This window comes from Ambystoma mexicanum, chromosome 2q (assembly GCF_040938575.1).
Source record: "Ambystoma mexicanum isolate Mex_15411 chromosome 2q, UKY_AmexF1_1, whole genome shotgun sequence".
Taxonomy (NCBI): Eukaryota; Metazoa; Chordata; class Amphibia; order Caudata; family Ambystomatidae; genus Ambystoma; species Ambystoma mexicanum.
The window spans coordinates 1,424,975,173-1,424,999,760 of record NC_090924.1 but is presented as its reverse complement, the minus strand read 5'-3'; the positions used below and the strand labels follow the sequence as shown (position 1 = coordinate 1,424,999,760).

General features: G+C 47.9%; 1 protein-coding gene across 1 annotated transcript in view; it reads right to left on the bottom strand.

Moving 5' to 3' along the window:
* Positions 1-24,588, bottom strand: part of LOC138568862 (exocyst complex component 1-like) — a 1,144,699-nt gene that overhangs the window by 879,242 nt on the left and 240,869 nt on the right. The gene's annotated exons all lie outside the window — the stretch shown is intronic.

The window sequence follows — 24,588 nt, the reverse complement described above, 5'->3', positions numbered from 1 at the left end:
TGGTGAATTGTCAGTTCTGTCCATTAGAAGGGTAGCAGTCCTGATGAGCCCGGTGAAGTCTCTGCATTAGAAGGGGAGCGGCCCTGGTGAATTGTCAGTTCTGTCCATTAGAAGGGTAGCAGTCCTGATGAGCCCGGTGAAGTCTCTGCATTAGAAGGGGAGGAGCCCTGGGGAATTGTCAGTTCTGTCCATTAGAAGGGTAGCTGTCCTGATGAGCCCGGTGAAGTCTCTGCATTAGAAGGGGAGCAGCCCTGGTGAATTGTCAGTTCTGTCCATTAGAAGGGTAGCAGTCCTGATGAGCCCGGTGAAGTCTCTGCATTAGAAGGGGAGCAGCCCTGGTGAATCCCTGGTGAATTGTCAGTTCTGTCCATTAGAAGGGTAGCAGTGCTGATGAGCCCGGTGAAGTCTCTGCATTAGAAGGGGAGCAGCCCTGGTGAATTGTCAGTTCTGTCCATTAGAAGAGTAGCCGTCCTGATGAGTCCGGTGAAGTATCTGCATTAGAAGGGGAGCAGGCCTTGTGAATTGTCAGTTCTGTCCATTAGAAGGGTAGCCGTCCTGATGAGCCCGGTGAAGTCTCTGCATTAGAAGGGGAGCAGCCCTGGTGAATTGTCAGATCTGTCCGTTAGAAGGGTAGCAGTCCTGATGAGCCCGGTGAAGTCTCTGCATTAGAAGGGCAGCAGCCCTGGTGAATTGTCAGTTCTGCCATTAGAAGGGTAGCTGTCCTGATGAGGCCGGTGAAGTCTCTGCATTAGAAGGGGAGCAGCCCTGGTGAATTGTCAGTTCTGTCCATTAGAAGGGTAGCCGTCCTGATGAGTCCGGTGAAGTCTCTGCATTAGAAGGGAATAGTTTCTTACCTGTAACTCCATTTCTCCAGCATTGGTATCTTTCATGGATTCACATGCTTTGAATATTCCCCGTCGTCAGGCTGGGAATCCCCGGTACATTATATAGACCCTTTCCCGTAGGAAAACTTTTTCGACGCTTATGCGTCCTATCCGCCTCGTTTTGTATCATGCGTGCCCGTGCCGTCAGGACGTCATGATATAAAGACAGGCCCCGCCCCCGCGCTCCCTCAGATTTCGGCCCCCAAAGTAGTGGGGGAACCGGTTTGCATGATCAGGGGAGGCAGGTGGGCGCATGTGAATCCATGAAAGATACCAATGCTGGAGAAATGGAGTTACAGGTAAGAAACTATTCCCTTCTCCAGCATTGGATCTTTCATGGATTCACATGCTTTGAATAGATTACATAGCAGTACTACCCCCAAGAGGAGGTGTGCATGCAAACCCATATACTTTCTTCGCAAAAGGCCGTTCCCTATGATCATGTATACATCAGTAATAGTTTACATAGGAAAAACAAAACGGACCACATACAGTCATAAAATTCCACAGGATGCAACCCCGCAGCCGGGGCTTACCTTACTGGAATAGGTGTCGAAGCACTGCCTGTCCCATCCGGGTGTCTTCGGCATGTTGCTGCGACAGGCAGTAATGGCGGGTAAAGGTGTGTGTAGACGCCCAGGTAGCCGCCATGCAGATGTCCCCTAGAGGGACTCCGGCCCACAGTGCCGTCGACGATGCCGCTGCTCTAGTTGAATGAGCTCTTGGCCGTCGTAGAAGAGGCTTCCCTGCCCTGGAATGGCAGTACGAAATGGTAGATGACACCCATCTTGATAGTCCTTGCTTTGAAATGGCTTTTCCTCTAGCACCCAACCCATAGGCCACAAACAGCTGTCTCGTTTCTCTGAACGGTTGCGTACGATGAAGATAAAACTTGAGAGCCCTTTTTACATCCAATGTGTGTAGCATGCGCTCCGCTCCCGAGCATGGCTCCGGAAAAAACGTAGGCAACACGATAGAAGAGTGTTTATGAAACACCGAAGGAGCTTTTGGTATGAACTGTGGGTTAGTGGCTAGGACTACCTTGGTCTTGAAAAATCTTAAGTATGGTGGGTCCACCATTAGAGCTTGAACTTCTGAAATACGTCGGGCTGAAGTGATGGCCACCAGGAAGGCCAATTTCCACGACAGAAACTTTAGAGACGATGATGACATTGGCTCAAAAGGAGGTTTCATAAGAGACGTTAAGACCAGATTGAGGCTCCACTCCGGTGGAAATTTCTTCTCTGGAGGGAAACTCCGAAAGAGGCCTTTAAGGAAATGCTTAATCAGGCGGTCGCTGAACAATGGAGCCGAGTGCCGTCGACGAGTAAACCTGGAAATGGCTGCTAGGTGTACTTTTACTGACGACACCGACAGGCCCTTTTGAGCTAATAACAGCAAGTATGGAAGGAGCTGTTCCGGCCTAATCGATTGCGGGGCCAAACCTGGTTGATCCTCACACCATTGACAGAACCTTTTCCATTTGTACGCGTATGAGGCGTTTGTGGAAGGTGCTCTTGCCGCTTGCAGGATACGTCGACAGTCCTCCGGAATCGTTAGCCGACCAAATTCGGCGAAGTCAGGAGCCAGGCCGTCAATTTGAGGCTGTCCGGGTCGTGATGCCAAACGACACCCTCCTGTCGAGACAGAAGGTCGGGGGTCTTCTGGAATCTCATCGGTTCCGCCGTCGCTAAGAGTAGTAGGTCTGAAAACCACACCTGTCTGGCCCAGTATGGGGCCACCAGAATTACCCGACATGGGTACCTGAGGATCCATTGCAACGTCCTCCGGACAAGGGGAAAAGGAGGAAATGCGTACAGGAATTTGTTCGTCCATGGGAATGAGAACGCATCCCCCAGTGAGTCCTGCTGAGGCCATCTGCTTGCGTACTGATGGCATTTCTTGTTGTTCTTCGTTGCAAACAGGTCTATGGAAGGGTGTCCCCATTCCTTGAATACTTGTTGAAGTTGTTGGTCGTTCAGCACCCATTCGTGAACTTCGTTCATTTCTCTGCTGAGAGCATCGGCTTCCACGTTTTTCACTCCTGGTAGGTGAAACGCTAAGATTTGCATGTTGTGTTGCAGGGCCCAGTGCCAGATTTTCTGTGCCTCCGTCGATAGGGACCTGGAACGTGTCCCTCCTTGTTTCCTCAAGTAGAACATCGTAGTGGTGTTGTCCGTCATGACACGCACCACCGAGTCCCTCAGTTGCGGAAGAAAAGACTTCAGAGCCCATCGCACTGCTCTCAGTTCTAGCAGGTTGATATGCAGAGAGGACTCCTGCAAAGACCACTGGCCTTGTACCTGTAACGTATCCAGATGAGCTCCCCATCCGCTCAGCGATGCATCCGTCACCACCGTCTTTTGGAACTCTGGTTCCAGTAGAGGCATCCCTTTCGTTAGATGAGTAGACACTTTCCACCAGCCGAGTGCTTGAACTAGTTGTTCGTCGACGACCAGTCTGTCGGACCAGCGACCTCTGCTCTGCGCCCAACGGTCCGCTAGAAATTCCTGGCAAGGCCTCATAAACAGACGGCAGTTGTTTATTAACGGAATGCAGGACGACATGGTCCCTAGCAGGGACATGTACTTGCGCACAGAGACCTTGGTACCGCCTCTCCATTCCGACGCCTTGTTTTGAAGTTTCTGAATTCTTTCGCTGGATGGTTTCACCAGGCTTGTGTGTGTATGAAACTCCGCTCCTAGAAAGACCAAGGTCCTCGAAGGCTCTACTGAGGACTTGTTGAAGTTTATTTCGAAGCCCAGTTCCTGTAATATGGACATTGTGGCTCGTAGACTGTCTCGTGTTTGTTCCCTGGATGACCCTCTGACTAGCCAGTCGTCTAGATATGGATAGACATGATGACCATCCTTCCTTAAATGGGCCGCTATAGGGGCCAAGCACTTGGTGAACGTCCTGGGGGAGGACTTGAGTCCGAACGGGAGGACCTTGAACTGAAAATGCTTTTTCCCGACGACGAATCTTAAATATCTCCTGTGTCGTGGGCGTATTGGGATGTGAAAGTAAGCATCCTGAAGGTCTAGTGATGATAGATAGTCCATGGGTTGCACCGATCTGATAACCTCTTGGAGTTTTAGCATTTTGAATTTTTGGCTCTTTAGCCACTTGTTGAGTACCCTTAGGTCCAGAATGGGCCTCCATTTGCCGTTTGGCTTTTTGACAACAAAGAACCTGGAATAAACTCCTTGGCCTTCCTGTACCACAGGAACTCTCTCTACCGCCCCTTTTCGCAACATAAGCGCCACCTCTTGTCGTAGGATTTGGAGGTGGGGCTGTGTCGAGAATAAAGGAGGAAGACGCGGAGGCTTGTCTTTGAATTATAGCGCATGACCCATGCGAATCGTGTCTAGGACCCATCGATCTCTGGTTATGCATTTCCATCGGTCGAAGTGATGAGAGACTCGACCCCCCAGGACGTTCCGAAGGCCGTCATTGGTTGCTGGTTTGCTTGTTCTTCGTTGACGACGGACCTGAGCCTCGCCGCCTGGAGGATTGATAGTCCCTGTTTCCACGTGCCGACTGGGACGCTCGTCTGAACCCTTGTGAAGAGTACGAGGGCCTGTTGAATCCACGGTCCCTCGAGGCACCAAAGCGGGAGTTTCCAGAAGCACCTCTGAAGGGGCGAAAAGAGCGAAAATTTCTACCCGTTTGAAGGGCGCCGAGGGACCTAGCAGTATCCGTGTCTTCTTTCATCCCTTTTAGCGCTTCATCAACCTTTTCGCCAAACAGGTGCTCCCCTTCGCATGGCATGTCCAGGACTTTGTACTGTACTTCAGGACGGAAAGTAGTACATTTGAGCCACGCTTGTCGACGAAGCACTACTCCATGGTTGATTTGTTTGAAACCAGACTCTGCTAGGTCAACTGCGATATTAATAGCGTGGTTCGAGGCCTCTTCGCCGTCCCGCACCAGTAACATAGCTGCTTTCCGGTGTTCATCTGGCAGGTGTTCTAGGATAGGGGCTAATTTGTGCCACATTTCCCTATCATATCGTGACACGATCGCTAAGGAATTGGCTGCTCTTACCGTCGTCGCACCGACCGAGAGCACCTTCTTTCCAAATGCGTCCTGCCTCCTAGCCTCGCTTTCCGGTGGCGTTGAACATTTTTGCTGGACCCTGGCCTTCCTAGCCGCTGCCGCCGACACCACCGAGTCAGACAGAGGCTGTGATGTTAGACATTTTGGAGTGGACTCCGGAGCTTTAAACTTTTTCTCGATCCGTCCCTTTATGGCTGGTTCCGAGAACGGATGGCGCATCGTCTTGAGACCTTCTTGCCACACGTGGTCAAGGATTGGAATGGCAAATACCGATTTTCTCCTTTGACCCATATGGTCAAAAAGGAAACAGTCTTTCCTCTGCTCCTCAGGAATCAAGCCGAATTCCGAACACGCTTTCCCCATCATTGCATGGAAGGCTCCCACATCATCAGGGGGAGATGGCTGTGTCTGGCTCCTCGTAGACTCCAATTCTACATCCGAATTCCATGTCGGGTCCCTCGACGGTGACAGGGAGATGTCTGACCCCGAATCATCACGTATAGAGTCGGACTCCGACAACTCACCCTCCTCCTGAGCTCGAGGACGATCTTTCGCCGCCTGGGGAGCCGATGGGTGTTTCGTCGACGGGCGAGCAGTACAAGTTTGCTCGTCGACGGAAGGTACAGACAAAAGTGACGATGACGTCCCAGGTTGAGGGAACTGCGTATCCATCCGTTGTAGTAGCTTCTGAAGAGTATTAAGCACATCCAGAGACAAAACCGTTTGGGGGGTCAGTAACGTGGATGATATAGGTACCATACCCCCGCTCGCACTCGTCGCCGTCGTCGTCGACGTGGAAGGCCTTAAGCCTAAAACCGATGGCTGCAGAACCATGTCACCTTCCCCTTCCGCCAAGCAGGCCGTGTCTGGCTGCAGTAAGACCTCAGGGGGGATCGGGTCATAGACCTCAGGCAGCCAAGCCATAGACTGAGCCTCCGTCGACGAAGGAATCCCAACTGCTGCTTGAACAGTAATAGGCATCGTCAATGACACTGAGGTCGACGAGCAAGTCGTCGTCGTCAAGCCCTTAGACTTCGTCGTCGATTTCGATGCCGACTTCCCGGCTGAAGCTTCCCGACTCATGGAAGACCTGGGACGGTCCCCTGAGGAGGATTTCGACAGCGCTAGCCTCTCCGTCTTAGATGATGAGGAGGAGGAGGGCTTTTTATGTGATGAGGAGGATCCAGCCTGTTTCCCCTTATGCTTGTCCTCAGCGCGAATTTCTGCTGGCCGCACCTTCTTCGATGGAGGCTCCGACTTGCTCCTGGAGGCCGTGGAGCCAACTTCCGAGGCCGGGTAGGCACCCGCTCCGTCATTAAGCCAGTCGACCAGCCTTCTTTTTCGGTCCTTAAGGGTTTTTTGGGAGAAACCCTGGCATATCTCACATGTATCCGCCGTGTGGTGCGGGTGGAGACAGTAGATACAGTCCATGTGGCCGTCTCCTTCATAAACCTTTTTGAGGCCACAAGTTGCACATGGGCGAAATAACGCCTTTCCAGACATAATTCTTCAGAATTTGAACTTCGCTTACGCGAAACAGATAAAAAAATAATAAACAACCTAGTTTTCACTAGTAGTAAACACAAGGATCCCACTACTTTGAAAGACGGTTGAAATCTGAGGGAGCGCGGGGGCGGGGCCTGTCTTTATATCATGACGTCCTGACGGCACAGGCACGCATGATACAAAACGAGGCGGATAGGACGCATAAGCGTCGAAAAAGTTTTCCTACGGGAAAGGGTCTATATAATGTACCGGGGATTCCCAGCCTGACGACGGGGAATATTCAAAGCATGTGAATCCATGAAAGATCCAATGCTGGAGAAGGGGAGCAGCCCTAGTGAATTGTCAGTTCTGTCTACTAGAAGGGCAGCAGTCCTGATGAGCCTGGTCAAGTCTTTGCATTAGAAGGGGAGCAGCCCTGGTGAATTGGTCAGTTCTGTTCATTAGAAGAGTAGCCGTCCTGATGAGGCTGGTGAAGTATCTGCATTAGAAGGGGAGCAGGCCTTGTGAATTGTCAGTTCTGTCCATTAGAAGGGTAGCCGTCCTGATGAGCCCGGTGAAGTCTCTGCATTAGAAGGGGAGCAGCCCTGGTGAATTGTCAGATCTGTCCATTAGAAGGGTAGCCGTCCTGATGAGGCCGGTGAAGTCTCTGCATTAGAAGGGGAGCAGCCCTGGTGAATTGTCAGTTCTGTCCATTAGATGAGTAGCCGTCCTGATGAGCCCATTGAAGTCTCTGCATTAGAAGGGGAGCAGCCCTGGTGAATTGTCAGTTCTGTCCATTAGAAGGGCAGCAGTCTTGATGAGTCTGGTCAAGTCTTTGCATTAGAAGGGGAGCAGCCCTGGCGAATTGGTCAGTTCTGTTCATTAGAAGGGTAGCCGTCCTGATGAGGCTGGTGAAGTCTCTGCATTAGAAGGGGAGCAGCCCTGGTGAATAGTCAGTTCTGTCCATTAGAAGGGTAGCCGTCCTGATGAGCCCGGTGAAGCCTCTGCATTAGAAGGGTAGCAGTCCTGATGAGCCCGGTGAAGTCTCTGCATTAGAAGGGGAGCAGCCCTGGTGAATTGGTCAGTTCTGTTCATTAGAAGGGTAGCCGTCCTGATGAGGCTGGTGAAGTCTCTGCATTAGAAGGGGAGCAGCCCTGGTGAATTGTCAGTTCTGTCCATTAGAAGGGTAGCAGTCCTGATGAGCCCGGTGAAGTCTCTGCATTAGAAGGGGAGCAGCCCTGGTGAATTGTCAGTTCTGTTAATTAGAAGGGTAGCCGTCCTGATGAGCCCGGTGAAGTCTCTGCATTAGAAGGGTAGCAGTCCTGATGAGCCCGGTGAAGTCTCTGCATTAGAAGGGTAGCAGTCCAGCAGTCCTGATGAGCCCGGTGAAGTCTCTGCATTAGAAGGGGAGCAGCCCTGGTGAATTGTCAGTTCTGTCCATTAGAAGGGTAGCCGTCCTGATGAGCCCGGTGAAGTCTCTGCATTAGAAGGGGAGCAGCCCTGGTGAATTGTCAGTTCTGCCCATTAGAAGGGTAGCAGTCCTGATGAGCCCGGTGAAGTCTCTGCATTAGAAGGGGAGCAGCCCTGGTGAATTGTCAGTTCTGTCCATTAGAAGGGTAGCAGTGCTGATGAGCCCGGTGAAGTCTCTGCATTAGAAGGGGAGCAGCCCTGGTGAATTGTCAGTTCTGTCCATTAGAAGGGTAGCCGTCCTGATGAGCCCGGTGAAGTCTCTGCATTAGAAGGGGAGCAGCCCTAGTGAATTGTCAGTTCTGTCCATTAGAAGGGTAGCCGTCCTGATTTGCCCGGTGAAGTCTCTGCATTAGAAGGGTAGCAGTCCTGATGAGCCCGGTTAAGTCTCTGCATTAGAAGGGGAGCAGCCCTGGTGAATTGTCAGTTCTGTCCACTAGACGGTTAGCAGCCCTGATGACCGTACGTTCATCCATCCCGTTTTTCTTTGCAGCACTTTTGGCTGAAACACTTTTGCACAAAAAAACATAGAAAAATATGGCTGGGGGGTGCTAAGGGCATATAAGGGGTAGGGTGGGGTGTTGCCGCGGGAAAAAAGGGCAAAGAATGAACATAGAACCCTGGTGACAATATCATACACTTGTTTGAATAACAAATTATAAGGCCGAACAAAGACACGACAAGGGCTAGTGGGGGTCGGGGGAGGGGGGGATGGCAATCCCCTCAAGCTTTTTGTTTAACCTTCGTTTATGAAAGGGAGATAGTAGGGGCTTACTGAAGGGAAATGTAAATACAAATGGATAATGATTAGAACGTGAGTTTATATATTTATAAGACCACATTGAGAATTGGAGTGTGCGTTACTTTGTTGTTTTCTTTGCCGGGACGATATCCAGTCACTCTGAGTCAACTCGTGTGTTCTTACAATAAGAGTTTAAAGATGTCAAAGAAGCACTCATGCGGCCGAGTCTGAAATCGTTGTTTAGTGCAAGTGATGGGATCTCAATCAATCAATCAAATTAGCCTTATTTCGGCGCTAGGACATTAAAGCATGCACATTCATAAACACATCTCAGCAGTTCAGACGTTTAATAATTACACTAAGCAAACAGACATTAAAACCATCTTAGACATCATATTTATTTATTTGCATGTATAAAGCGCACTGGCAGCACAGGGGCATCGAGGCGCTGTAGCAAGAGTGTGACTTGGTTGCAGGTTACAACATTGCTACTGGTTACATGAGGCATAGCATGTTTGGAGCAGGTTACATGGGTGGCATAGTATATACATGACAAAGTTACTTGGATAGGGAGCAGTGTCACATGCAGGACAGTTTAGGGCATTTGGAGCTCCATGGCTGGATGCTGGGAGATTTTAGATGAACAGTCGTGTTTTGATTTCTTTACGGAAGGCTAGGTGGGATGATATCCCTCTGAGGTTAAGGGAAGGGAGTTCCACTGGGTGGCGGCTATGAAGGGGAAGCTGGAGACTCCCGCCCATGCTTTTGTGACCTTAGCCCCTGAGAGTTGGTTGGTGTAGCGGCATTGATTACTAACGTGCATTAGAGTGCAATTTGTTCTGATAACATAGCGTTATCTTAGCTAAGAATCTCATACTGAACCTTATAAAAACACTATCAACTAAATTCGCGTTTTAACCTTGTAGAAGGCCCGTACAGGCCCCAGAGCATTGCATAATATAATCACACAGTTATAAGATAAAATGTAATGCAACAATGTGTACAACCGTTCTAAAAGAATACATGCATGGACGCTATCAGTTAAAAGCGGTTCATCTAACAGGGTGGAATTTGCCACTTGCATCTTAGCCTGTCTCCGCACTCATGCCCTGTACAGGCAGCTCAGCACTGAGGGACTATGTCAGGTCATCATTGGATTGATTCATAGATAATGCAATGCTTGGGCAGTCCCTCGTGGGCATCGTGCCAGAAACAGGGGTATCAGGTATCTTCAGCGCAGGTGCAGATACCGCGTGGTAGATAAGCCCAAAGGGAGTGATGCTCTCTGCCCTTTCATTGCAGTGGATGCATATGTTTGTAGAAGCACTGTTCCACTTGTTGCATAATACAGCTACAAGCTATGTTCCAATTCTAAGCTTAATACATAGCGCTCTCAGGTATTTGGGCTTCAAATTGTACAGATACATTTCATAGCCAAATATTTGCTTGATTTCCCAGGAAACTCAATGGTCCTGTGACGTTTGCTATTGCATCGTCATGAACTTTGGCATTGAAAGCACTCCTCGCAAAGAGATTTGATTGGTTATTCATTTGCTCTGGCATGATCCAATAATCACTGCACCCAATGCTGCTAAGCATTCCCTTGATGCAAGCACACCGTGGTAGTCTTTCCTGGCTTCTCTATATGTTATTAGCCTGGGGGAGGTCCAAACTCTAATCCAGTAACACACACGTTTTGACCTAATTCACAAGGAGCCATGATCTATCCCCTGCAGATCATGGTTGCATGTGTACTGGGAGATTGGGTGCATTGGCAGGTAGTACCAAAATGATTTTACACACCTATTTTCCATCACAGCAAGTATGTTACAGTTTGCACAGCTGCATAATTCTCCCCCGTACAGGGCTGCCTGGGGGCATGCAACCTGTAGGCCTCCAAGGAAACCTTCACTGCACGAGTTCCCATGTTCTCAAGTAATCCTGCCAATGGCCCACCTATTCCTAGATAACACCACCACAGCTTTTTCTACTTGGGAAGTCCAGGTGAAGCTGTCTCTAACGCGTAGCCCAGTATTTGCAAACATGATCTATTTCCTCACCCATCCATTCAACGTCAAACATCACTTTTTTTCTCCTATTTTCCCCCAAAACTAATAATTTTGTTTTTTTACACATTGATAGATAAACCATTCTCAGAGCAACATCCTTCAAATTTTACGAATTGGGACTTTAGCCCAACTGGTGTCAAAGCGATGAGAACTGCATTCTCGGCAAACATAAGAATTAGATATCTCTCTCCCCCCGCCATTGCTGGAGCATGAGCTGGGGGTGGCTTGCAGGCGCTCTATGACGCCATTGATAACAATAGAAAACAATGCTGGCGCAAGCACGCAGCCTTGGCGCACGCCCATTTGTATCTCGAGCGACTTGGATGCCATGTCATCTAGGTTCCACCTTACCACAGCTTCATTATTAGTGTCGAGAAGTTGGATGGCTGCACGAAGTGCCTGGGGTATGGCCAGATCTATTCGAATATTCCATAACCTAGCTGGGGGGACCCAGTCGAAGGCGGTCTTTGGATCGAAGAACATGGTGAATACCTTCATAGTCACATGTTTATCACAGAGGAGTTGCAGGCGTGACACCTAAGCCATAATGTCACTTCACGCGCACCTGCCTCGCTCAACGCCATCCTCCACTCCCCCCCCCCACCCTGTACAGCTGTACCCCTCCTCTGTGCCCCTCTGTATCCCACCGCCGCTGTATTTCTGTTCTGTTCTACACCTCAGTAAATCGCTGCGTTATGTATCTGTACTGTTGTATTCCTCTGTAAAGCGCTCTGTGGCTTCTCGACGCTAGGTCCGCACTCAATCATTACCATCATAATAATAAGAAAAGCCCTGGTCAATGGTACTGGTGCCTGTTTGGAAACCGGCCTGTATATGATTTATTATATTTCTTTCCTGAAGCCAAGACTCTAAGGGCCCGATTCATGGAAGATTTGGCCGGTTCAAAGTGACTTTGCACTGCCGACAGAAACCCTAATTCATGGAACAGTGCAAAGTGTATGTTTTCAGTGCAAAGTTCGAGCAAATTCAGCGCATACTCATTTTTATAGTTCAAAATGACTTTGGTCAGCTTTGCACAGCCAAAATACACTTTGCACAGTTCCATGGATCAGGGTTTGTGTCGGCCGTGCAAAGTCACTTTTCAGCAGTGCAAAGTCACTTTGAACCGGGCAAATCTTCCATGAATTACTCCCTCCCTCCCCTTTAAACAAGCATTGGCAATGCTAATAGTTTTGGCGTTTACTGATGCTATTTGCATGTTGCATTTATAGGCACCTGGGTGCAATGAGGAGAGTGCAAAGTGTCAAAGGAGGATGTGATAAGGGGTGCAGAATGCGAAGGAATAGAACACGGGCGGAGGCCATTGATAGAGGGTGCCATTGATGACGAGCAAGAGGAAATGTGAGAGAGAGTGGGTCAGAGTAAGAGGGTAAGAAAGAAAGAGAGAGTGTGAAAGGTAGGATGAGAGGGTATATGTTATGTGGATGGAGGAATACAGGGGGTAGAGTGGTGTAAGGTGGATGGGAGATTAAAGGGTGTAAAAAACAAGCCCATAATCGAAAGGGGGAAACAACAGGACTGGGTGGCCTTCTCACTTGGGAGCACTTGAGGCTGCTGTGCTGGGACTGAAGAATACTTTTTTAGAACCTTTATTTTCGATCTAAGGCCGCTTCATTTAAGGCTCTGCAGTACCACGTTATGTGGGAAGCATCTGCGCGCTGTCCAAGCATGGGGGTGCAACGGAGCTGGGGGGGAGGGGCAGTTCGCCTGCTTGCATGCGCTACCCTTCTTGGCGAAACAGTGTAGTGTGAGCAGCACACGTTCACATTGCTATGGCCTGCCTGCTAAAGTGTGCAATCCTGCCAACCCAGGTATGGAGCCTGCGGACCACCCATGTCATCTAATACCAAACAGCCCCCATATACAGCGTAGAGGTCCCTGCGTCTGCTGGCAGTGAGTGCAAAGGTCGGTGCATGACAATGCGTAAGGGAATCAATCATTTGCTGCAGGGCCGATCGCACTGGGTGCTGCCTGCACCCACTGCCTTCCTGCAAGCTTGCAGGAAAGTAGACTACGGATAGACATGCCTTTCATATGGTATCAAGGGCTCAAAAGGGGGCGCAAACTACCACGAGTAAGAACTATATTCGAGGGAAATATGCACCTTACTTCTGCTACCAAAGCCCCAAAACCAAAGACCAGGATCATGTGGGCTCTAGTCACCGGACCTGGGTCTTGCAAAGGATTGCCAGTCCTCAAAACTATGTAACCATAATGCAGACAGTTGCTACTTAACATTTTACACAAATATTACGTCCATGCATCGGTCTTCCCAGGCATGTCGGAAATAACTTCAAGTCTATTTACCATGTGCGTACAACACGGAGAGCAAGCACGCCTTGGCCGTGCGCACCGTGCAGAGAGATTGGTTGTGCTTGACTTTGCTTTTGTATGCTATGCTGTGCTAAGCTATGCTGTACTGTGCTATGTTTTAGCAGGATATGGCTTTATATGCTATTCGATGTATTGCTATACTGCTTTTGCACTTTTTCCCTAGATCGAATGCTGCGTAAAGTTGAACCTGCCTTGGGGTAAATTAGGGGTAGATTAGGCGGGGTGCTCCTAGGGATCTTGGGGCGCATTGATCGGTCGGGCGGCTTGGGGGTACCCCAGCACGCGTCATATGAAGTGCTAGGTCATGTGGTGGGCAATAGACGGCTTCTTGCATGCATGTGCTTTGAGGCAGTGTTTAAGGTTGTTAAACGCATATTTCACGCAAGACGGTCTTGGGTGGAATCAGAGCACTGCCCCCCTCTTTCCCAAGGTGAAATATCATTTTCCAGGGAAGGTGAAAGCGGTGTTAGTGCTGACGATGAATTCTTATGGGCGTTTGCCCGATTCAACAGCAATCGGACCAACCCCTTTATGTGGCTGCTTACAGTGCTGCGCGCATGTTTGTCATCATCTCTAAGATGCATTTGGAATGCATGACGAGGCCTCTGTTATCATTGCTAACAGAGGAAAGGGGTTAAAAGTAGTGTCAATTCGTTTTGCCCCGGCTGTTACTTTATCCCGGCCATCGAGAACCTGACAGGTATCCACTCTGTCCCCGAGGGCCTCAAAGCGCCTGGAGGCGCACCAGTCTTTGTATTGTATTGTATTTGGTTATTTATATAGCGCTCTTTCCCCATTTGTATGGCCTCAATGCGCTTTGTAGTTGGCACGCCCTTGGTGACCGTAGTCAATGTGCTGGAGGTTCTAAGAGTTTTAGATTAGGTGATGCATGTGTGCATTTTTTGCCGGCCTAGGTCTTAGGTGGCTGGCTAGGCTCGACTAAGCAGCCAAAAAAAAAAAAATAATAAGTCAGGCACGTGGGTGGGCGCGGTAAGAGGTTTGCTATAGATTGCTACTGTAGAAGAGTCGATGTGTGGCCAGCTATACCGAATTTCTTTTCATTGGCAGTCCCTGCATGCTAGTGGCAGAGGTGTTGAGGTACGTGTCGGGTGTTTCAGTTTGAACTGCTATATGCGCCAGATGAGCATAGCCATAGCTGCATTCGATGGTGCATGGATGTTTGGCCGTGCCTGCGGCTGTGTCCACAGATGTGGTGTAATGTATACGTACTGTAGGCTTCAATGTTTTTTCGGCTGCAGTGATCTTTATCCAGTGCGTACAAGGCAGAAGTGATAGGCAGATATGGAGATATGGCCTAGGTTTCACAATACAGTAGGTTTCACAGTATAATAGACAGATGTGGGAAACGCACCTAGCTTTGAGAGTTCTGCATAGGGGAGAGAGGTTAGGTTTCACACTAGAATGTGGGTACGGGGAAAACACACCTAGGGTTGGGAGTCCTGTATAGTGGGATGCAGGCCTAGGTTTCGCAATTCAGTAGGCAGATATGGAGATATGGCCTAGGTTTCACAATACAGTAGGTTTCGGAAAATAGTAGCCAGATATGGGGACCACAACCTGGATTTGAGACACCTGGATAGACGGAGAAAGGCCTAGGGTTCACAGAAAGTAAGGCAGTAATTAAAACATCTAGATTTGAGACTCCTGGATAGAGGGAGAAAGGCCTAGGGTTCACAGAATGTCACACAGTAATTAAAACCACTAGATTTGAGACTCCTGGATAGAGGGAGAAAAGGGCCTGACACGGGGGGCAGCAGAAAATGCAATAGCAGTAGTAGCAGGAACACAATGGCAGATAGTAAACAGAGAGACTCATATCAAATTCCTGATTAGTGCTAGTTAGCAAAGTCGTGCCAATACAGATGGCTGTCTGTCTCAGTCAGGTTGTCTGGGGCAGTCAGGCTAGATGTGAGAGGCTGCTATCTGGTGCATGTTGCTTGTGTATAATCTACTTAGACCAAAGTTTGTCTTTGGGATATCTGAGAACAATATATCTCTTGTTTGGATAGCCTGTCTTGGAACAATATATGGCTAAAGCTACAGGTTAGCTAGATGCAAAATATGGCTATTGCGGGCAAACTATGTAATGACACTATTTGGCTGGAGTCCGCTCTAAGTGTGATAGGACATAACAGTTGGGGGTAGAAAGATTTGCGATGAGTTTGGACAGTTTACAGATGAGCATCAACTGCTGGTCTCCTACCTTGTTGGTCGCTGCTGGTCGACGGCTGCCGGCACCACAGGCTAACACGGGCCAACACGGTCTGGAGCTGCTTCTTCAGGAGCTGCTGTCCTTTATCTCAGGTCCTTCACCGAGGGGGCTGCACAGAAGAGGGGTCTGCCCTGGGAATCCGATCTAAGTGGGTTTCCGGTGACCAATCAGGGGGATGGGGATGGGAGGCGGCAGGAGGGTGCGGGAACAGGGGAAATAACTACGGAAGAGGTACAAGTAGTATTAGGTCTGTAAAATATACACACACACACACATACACACACACACACACACAAAGAAAGCAACAATTCCACTGCGATTCTCAGCTGCCATTAGAGTTTATCTCAACGCTTTATAGCGCAGATGTTTTTTGTGTTTTTAAAAGACGGCAGCACTATATTTCTTCATCTGTGCCCACTCTGCTTGGGCCGCAGCTGTCCAATGTCAGCCAGCCCAGTGTTTAAACCCCAATAAATGACTTTGTGATTTCTTCGGGTCACTCTGATTGTTACATATTTTACTGCCTGGGTTTAGTTGACGCTGCAAACGTCTCGTGTGCTGCCGCAGTGCTACTACTTTGCTAGTGTTGCTGTTCGGCTGTTGTTAACCTGTGGTGCTGTTTGTTCTCACTAATCCCAGAATGTCATGTATAAACATGTATGCATTTTGAACCGTCACCATGGCACATAAGAAAGCTTATTTCTAATGTGAAAGACATATGGTTGGTGCATCTGCACGAGAACTCCGTGTGGAGCCTGCAGATCGCGAGGTCGAGTCCCTGCGGGACAACTGTCAGATTTTCTTGCATTCGAGTGACACATTAAGTACTGTCAAATTCGAAAACAGCCACAGCTCCAATTTAGAGCACTATGAAGCTGCACAACTGCTGTAAACCTTTCAAGTCATACAGTACATTTTGCTGCGAGGCCAGGGCTTATGCTTGAACTCCCACTGCCTAACTGCACTGATGGTTGGAGTTTTAGGAGGTGCCGTACAGGACTGCCGGTAAGAATTGATTATTATTCCTGGGCGTGATCCTTGATTTTTGCTTGTTAATGAGCAGCTACATTTCCCGTTATACCGGGACAGAGTCTATCTGCGAGGGTCTATTTTCCGAGAAGGTGGGGCATTTTTTTGTTGGAACAAGCCACTGTTTACTGTGAACACTGCTAAGCCGAGTTTACCTGGATGAGTGCCCATGTACGGGTCCCGTAAGGGGCTGCTGTGGCATTAATCTGCAGGAAATATAGTAACAGAGCACCCTGGCTGGGCGCAGACCCATGGACGTCATGCGCTGTGCATGCTGGGGATGCCGGCAGCAGCGCCAGGCTGTAAATGGCTGCAGCTTTGGCTCGAAAAAGATCACTCCGTGGCAGCCTTTAAACATAGACCGTCAGGAGTTTAAGTGAGGAAAAGCATTGGTGTATCCAAATTAAAATAATAATGGGCAAATAGTCAAGTGCATTCATTTTGCTCCTACTCCGCAGTGTGCACAGCTCCAAGGCAACGGCAGCAGGCCAGCAGACATGAGCGAGAGGGTCAAGGCCTAGATGGTGCTTCGACCATTTCATCGCCACACGCTGCAAGTTGCCATGACAATGCCATACACTTCTCCTGAACTCCACTTTCTCCTTTTTTTACATGTACAGTTCCAATGTGTTAGCGATAGGTGGCGTACACCACCAAAGTGCCAAAACCAAAAAGGGGATCAATTCTGCTTTTGTCCAGGATGGTGGTACAGACTTTGGGCCTCATTAGGACCCTGGCGGTAAGGGGTTTGCGCCAGCGTTAGCTGCGCCGACCCCTTACCGCCAACTACGAGTTCCCATAGCGCCATGGTCATTTTTCCGCCCGCTTTTTGCGGGCGTAAAAATCCATGGCGCTATGGGACCTTGGTGTTAATTACGCCACCGTAATTTACGGTGGCGTAATTAACTCCTTCCCCACTCCCATTATACCCTATGGGGCCGAAATGGGAATGGGGAAGGGTAAATGGGTCAATGGGGACTTACCGCCCCGCCGACCTCGGAATGGGGCGGTAAGTCCACCATCCGCCATGGCGTAAACAGACTTTACGCCATGGCCGGAAAGTCCGTCGATGGCGGTAAAAATCCGCCAGGGTCGTAATGAGGGCCTTTGTGTCTAAAACTGCATTGAATAAGCGTGTAAGCTATGGCGCCCAGATATGATGCTCTGATTTATAAAGTTCCACTGGAATTTTATCAGGACCTGGGGCCTTGTCATTTCTTTGGTTCATGATAGCGACCCTTATATCTTCCACTAAAAAAGGGGAGGAAGGATAGCTCAAGGGAAAAGTGTTTGGGCCTCATTCCGAGGCTGGAGCTATCCATGGAGTAAAGAGCACCATGGTAAGCTACCATGGAGCTATTTACTCCATGGATATCCAGCATGGTGAATGGAGTAATTACCGGTCCATTCCAAGGTTGGAGGGACCGGTAAGTCCCCATTCACCATACCGGTTCCCCATCCCCATTCCTGCCCCCATAGGGCTCAATGGGAATGGGGAAGGAGTAAATGACGGCACCGTAAAAGCAGGCGTTAAATGCCAACCCGCAAAAGGGAACTCGGAATATGGTGGTAAGTGTTAACGGTCACCGTTGCCATTAACGATGTCGTTAACCCTTACCTCCAGCCTCTTGTCTTGGAAGCAAGACAACACAGAGTAACAGAGTTACGAATCACGATCCCGTGCTTACAAACTACTCATTGGTATTAAGCACGTTATAAAAGAACAATTATAATAAAAATAAAAGGGGCAGTTGCCCTGAACTATTACTACATATGGAAATTGGAGCTTGATGTGTATACATTTGAAGTGTTTGTAGCAAACCACCTCTGGGGTATTTCCCTGTATTTAAGGTATGGTTCTCAGTAGTCCACGCTCCCATCAGCCTCCAAAAAGTCATATCTTTTTTATTGATGGCTGTTAATAATAAATTCCATGAGTCAGATGCATGTTCCTCCTTCTTATATTTTATCATATTTGTATAGGGTCCTCTTCATGAGTGCCATATTCCAGATCTAAAGATAGGGGAGCTTCTGATGGATATAAGAATGGGTTGTGGGCTGTAACACTGCACCCTTCATGTTCAATATTGCTTTAAGTAGCAATTAACATACAACGGATGAGAGATAATAGCTTATGCTATAAACCATTACTTTGAGAACCAATTTACTGATAACGTATGTGTACAATATCTCTTAGATTGCAAGAGATGTCACTGGAATCGTCTATTCAAATATAACCAGTGCGATTGGCATCTCTCCTATCATAGCATATATTCCTTCCTATGCAATTGCCATGCAAGCACTGTGAGTTGGCATATGTTAAGGCACAGAACGTGTAATGTAATGATCAGTAGATAGTAGCACATTTTGCAAGGACATCTTACGCCATCACAGGCAGCCTTCTCACATGTCAGCATTTCATGTAAATATTCGAGTGTACCTAGATGAGATGCTTAATGCTCTAGTGATGCCCCTACTATCAGCTATATGTTGTGTTCTGCCTGTAGGCATTGTTTGATAGGTTAATTGAGCATGGCATATACTCAGTGAGCAAGTACTGCATGAGGAAGTCGTGCAGCTTGTATCTAATACTAACCTATAAGTATAGGTTAAGCCGAAGGGGTTGATTACTATCAACCTTATTAAGAACTTGGGGACAATCAATTAATAAGTCTGTAGCTGTGGGATAAAACTATTCTGTTCTGACTACTTTTTAGATGGTCCCAATGTTGTCATGTACAGTTCGTTTTCATGTACATGTCAGACGATGGGGTGATCAAGTGGACTATGTACTGCATTCAAAACATCTATGTTGTGTGTATCCTTGTACATACAAGGTAGTGCAATGAAAATTGCTACACGCAGCATGGAATAATGTGAGTACATTCTCCATAAGGCAGGCTGAGAGTGAATGTCATGTGCATTTTCCGCTAAAAGTGACAGGAAAGGGATCCAGTGGCCCTGCTCTCCCATAGTTGCCATCTAGTCCTGCTGCGGAAAGATCAGATGCACAAAATTGGAGAGTGCACTTCCCTTAGTGTACAACAAGGGGAGGGTGCCGGAAACTGTGGCTGGAAATGCGTCTACCAATAATAGACAGAAGTCAAATCTGTTGCCTCTGTCAATGCCTACTTTAGTTCCTGTAAAATGAGTTGAGAGTAAAGTGACTGACTTTGCTTCATGTCATGGGTTACATAATATTGTTCTACTCATTTATAATTTAGATTATGACCTAGAATTAACTGTGTGATTGTTGAATCTGATTTGAAGTAAGGTTGCCTTTTCAGTTTCGGTCATACAAGGTAACAGGTTAAGGCGGCCTGGTTCTTGTGCTGATTGATCTATGCTATTAATTTCTTAAACATGCATACATATTTTAATTTGTATAATTGTCTTTGCTTTGTACAAATAATAGTTTGATTCTCTTAACGTTTTGCGTGTTTCATATAGTGTTTTGCATTATGGTTTTAACAAACTATAAATACACAAAGGTGACTGCATGATTCTCCTGGTTTTCCGCACTCGCCCAAGGAAGGATATGTTTCCGGGGCCGCATTGCATCGGGTGACGTGGACGTTTTCTGGGGCGGATCCGGGCATTGTTGCGGAATAGGAGGATAGAGATGGAAGTTGGTGAACTGTGGCCCTGTGGCTTTTAAGGGGCCTCAGTTAGGCCACACACCCAGAGCTTTGTACTGGATAGCGGTCAAAGTGTATCCCCCTAGGGCGCAAGGTTTGGGAGTCAGGGATGGATCCAGGGCCAGTGAGATGATGCAAAGCGATGCAAGGCAGGGCATGCGAGATGGTGGACTTAGAGGCCCTCTGAGGTCCTGCAGCATTGTTTGTCTCCCCGCAGAGGCTGGAACCGGCATGAATTGGGGAACTCTGTGACTTTGGAAGACCCCACTGATTCCCTAATAGCTCCCTCTGTCACATGGGTGCCATGATCGCTGGCCCATGAAAGATGGTAACACGAAGAAGGATGGATGGGTTCTTTTCGGGAGAGTGGAATGGCGAATATTTCTGAATGTTTTGCCTTTTTCCAGTGGAAGTCTTGGGCAGGCAAGCCTCTTTGCTGCTATTTCCTATTGGGGACCTTACCACATGTGTACACTAGTCTTGCAGGGATACATAGATGTCCATAGCCTTCCTTACCCCCGCTTAGCTCTGACCATGGATATCCTGGCCTCACGGGGAGCAGATGGGGAGCAGGTGCAAGTGGATCTTGGTCACCTGGCCTAAGCCCCGCCCATCTGGTGCCTACCTGGTTGCCGCTCTTTTTCACCACTTAGCAAGCCCCGCCCACCTGGTGCCTTCCTGGTTGCCGCTCTTTTTCCCTACTTAAGGAGCCCTCCAGCCTCTTTTCCTTTGCAGATTGGGAGCAAGTGCAAGTGGATCTTGGTCACCTGGCCTAAGCCCCGCCCGCCTGGTGCTTTCCTGGTTGCCGCTCTTTTTCCCCAATTAGCAAGCCCTGCCCACCTGGTGCCTTCCTGGTTGCTGCTCTTTTTACCCTACCTAAGGAGCCCTCTAGCCTCTTTTCCTTTGCAGATAGAGAGCAGGAGCAAGTGGATCTTGGTCACCTGGCCTATGCCCTGCCCACCTGGTGCCTTCCTGGTTGCTGCTCTTTTCTCCCACTTAGCAAGCCCCGCCCACCTGGTGCCTTCCTAGTTGCTGCTCTTTTTCCCTACTTAAGGAGCCCTCCAGCCTCTTTTGCTTTGCAGATGGGGAGCAGTTGCAAGTGGATCTAGGTCACCTGGCCTAAGCACCACCCACCTTCTTAGCCCTGCCTCTTCGTTCCTGCTCTTAACTCTTAGATCAAGGGTGTCTCTCACCTGGGCGTCCGACGCGAAGGGCGGACAAAGAAAAGGGCAATTCCTGTTTGGACCTGTACGGACCAAAAGGATCCAGGGCCCGAACCCCTGCTTAGACAGCAGGTAAGCATGCACCAACATGTGTTTACTCCCTCTGTCCCCACAGGCCATCTCCACCCCTCTGGTTCCCCAGTGACGTTTCCTTGTGCCCCCCCTTCTCTCACACTGGCGTTGCCTGTTTTGCTTGATTCTTCTACCCTGCTCCCCCTCACTCCCCTCCAGCCTACTTCAGCCTCCCTTCCTTATCTATGTCTTAGCTCTTGCACTATCTGAAATGTCGTCAGGCCGAGTACGATAGTTAATTTCACATCCTTACTGTTCATGGCCTGTAAGAATGTCATTGTATTTTCTCTTGTTCCCTCCCTTGCTTTGAAACACATTGTGTATAGGCGCTATATAGATAAACTATCATATATCATATCATATACAAAGCTCAAATAGCATTTGATGACAAATTCATGCTGTGTTTCTTCTATTGGGGCCTGTTACCACTTTTTTACCCCCTCTTTGCAGGGATACATAGATGCATACAGCTAAGAAAATATGTAGATGACTCACAACCCCTCACTTACCTTTGACCATACATAACTTGGCTCCATTTACAGACCCTAAACTAGAATTCTTTTCACTCTGCTTCTAATTCTGGAACAATATCAAGCTCAACCCCTCTCTATTCACCATTCTTCCAATCAACCTTAACCAACCACCAGCTGTATCAGCCAAACCAGTGGGCACCTGTGCTGCTGCTTACAAAACAACATCAACCACTGGCAGGAGCTTGGCTTTAAGGGTTACTTGAATTATCTGTCACTCATATGTCTGTCTCTCCTCATCTCATTAAACCCTGTTATTTTTCATTTTATTTGATGCCATCTCGCTTGCCCCCTTTAAGTCCTTTGCATACCTTTACCTTTCGCTTTACTCCAGCATTCTCTGGCAGGTTAGGTCTCCTCCTTTCACAACTCAATTTCCTAATTTTCTTCATTTGACTCCATACCAACGAACTTTCAAATTACGCCTGCAAGCCACACATTCTCCTCCATACAATTGAAATCAGACATTGAGATTGTATAAAGGACTTCCACCCCACCTTAATCCAGGAGTGCAAAATATACCTTGGTTAATTCCCATTCACCATATGTTATCAAAATGCAGAGCTCACGCATGGAGGTATTTACAGGCATGTGGCTGATGGAGAAATGTCCTTGGTGTGTTTGGAGAACAGGATGGGAGTTAGAGGGGCACTGAGGAGAGCCTAGAAGACTCTCTGCAAGATGGATCTGTGGGCTAGCCTTCGGACCATGCCGCCTTGGAGATTAAGACTAGCAAAACGATTAGGTAGGAACCTTCATGATTTATATTTCTCAAATGTGATGATTTGTTAAATGTGCTTATTATTTATTTTTTGAGTTTATGCTTTCCACAGATGCGATCATGATAAATATAGACTACTCTATAGTAAACGTTGCATTCTCTAAGTCTTGTACCTTGGAAGTGAATTATGTGCTGAACCTTAGATATCCCCTCTGGTATGACACACCTAGTACTTTGATGTTCTTGGAACACCCTTTTTTGGCCTTACACACTCTTTATTATCTTCACTTGATGTAGATGCTCTACTACACAACATACTTGGGGCACTACAATAGTTTACTGAGGTGCATCTCCTCAAGAGCCAAACAGATTTTCCTACCCTTACCATCAATTTAGTCTCATATATATTGAACCCCATTATTGACCCTTGTGCTCTGCTTAGTCCAAAGATTGGCGCCAGGGACTTATCTTGGTTAGCCTATGCGGACGATGTGGTCTTGCTTGACTACACGCCAGTGGGATTGAAGAGACTATTGGATGCTTTTGGACAATATGCAGCGCTCAATGAATTAATAATCAATCCATCCAGGTCCAACATAGTTCGCTTCCATCAGTCTCTGAAACGGTACCTCCATTTAGATGGCATTTGAATGGAGTAGCAGTGATGGAGGTGAAGCGTTTGGGGATTGTGCTTCGTGCCGGCCCCTCTATGGATCCATTCGTGGAGAGGCTTGACCGGGTTGTGGATCAGCTTTGCTTGAAAATGAAGGGATTGAATATGGGGTACTGCAGATTCTCCATAGTCCCTCTGATTCGTTTATATAGGAATACAATTGTTCCAACATTACTATATGGTGTGGAGATAGATCCGCGGTCTTGCTCTGTGGATTGGGTGAGGATTGAGGGCCGTATCCCGAAAAAAGTTCTGAAGTTACAACAATCGCTACCGATGGCGTGCCTTCGATCTGAGTTGGGCCTAAAATCATTGGCGGCCCTTTGGATTGTAGATTTATCTCACTCTTTAGGCACATACATGTGCCAGAAAAGGAGTCTCTGTATGAAGACTTGGGCCATCATATGAATTCTGGGGTTTGCATTGTCCTGACACAAATGTGAGGTATTCTTATTAAGATATCTGCAAAATGTAAACCGCCCTATGGAAAACATAATTGTAAATCCTTTGGGTGACAAGAAGGCCATCCTGGACCGGCACTGGGCCCTCACAGTGGATACCATGCAATCGTCTGTGATCGCTTCTTCTCACTCGATTAAGGATAAGTCCAGGGGTACCTTGCCGGTATATCTCACCCACACTCCTAATGCCAGATGGAGAATGGAATTTATAAGATTTAGGATGAATGCCATTATAACGGGTGAGATATGGGGGATTCGGGCAAGGAGCAATTCGGGGTCGGTGGAATCTGGATGTAACTTGTGCAGTACACAGACAGTCCAACTCCTACGGTGTATCCTGATCAAATGTATAGCCGTGCAAAGCCTCAGAGTGGGGAATGATTCACTACTTGCCCGTTTGGGAGAGACTTGCCTCAGGGCAGGAAATCGGTTTGGTGTTTGAAGTGTTAAGATTTTTGGATGAGCTTGGTTTTATAAAATTGTAAAAAAGTGTATTTATTTAATAAATTGTTGTATATGATAGATTTTGTGTATAATGTAGTAAAAAAGGATGAGTTCTTTGATTTTGTATATTTCTTTTTTCTTCTTATTTATATCAAGATTTGTGAAAATTCTGTAGACTATAACACAATAACAAATACAAATATTTAAAAAAAAAATGGAACCCCATTCGATTTCATACCCATCGTATACTCTAGGGAATCTAATAGCACTGGAGTGAAGTCCATCATGTCCCCGCTTCCCCTCTCCCCCACTCACCTCATGTTTCCCCCGTGCATACATCTTTACATGTCCAATCCTTGATGCTGGCACATCAGTCAGTTGGCTTGAAAAAGTCAGTTCTCTCCCCTAATATGGAAGGTGGGTGAGCTGTTCATTAACGTGGTGAAAGCCTCAACAACACTAGGGCTTGCTTGAGCATATCTCAAGTCCATCATGGAACCAAT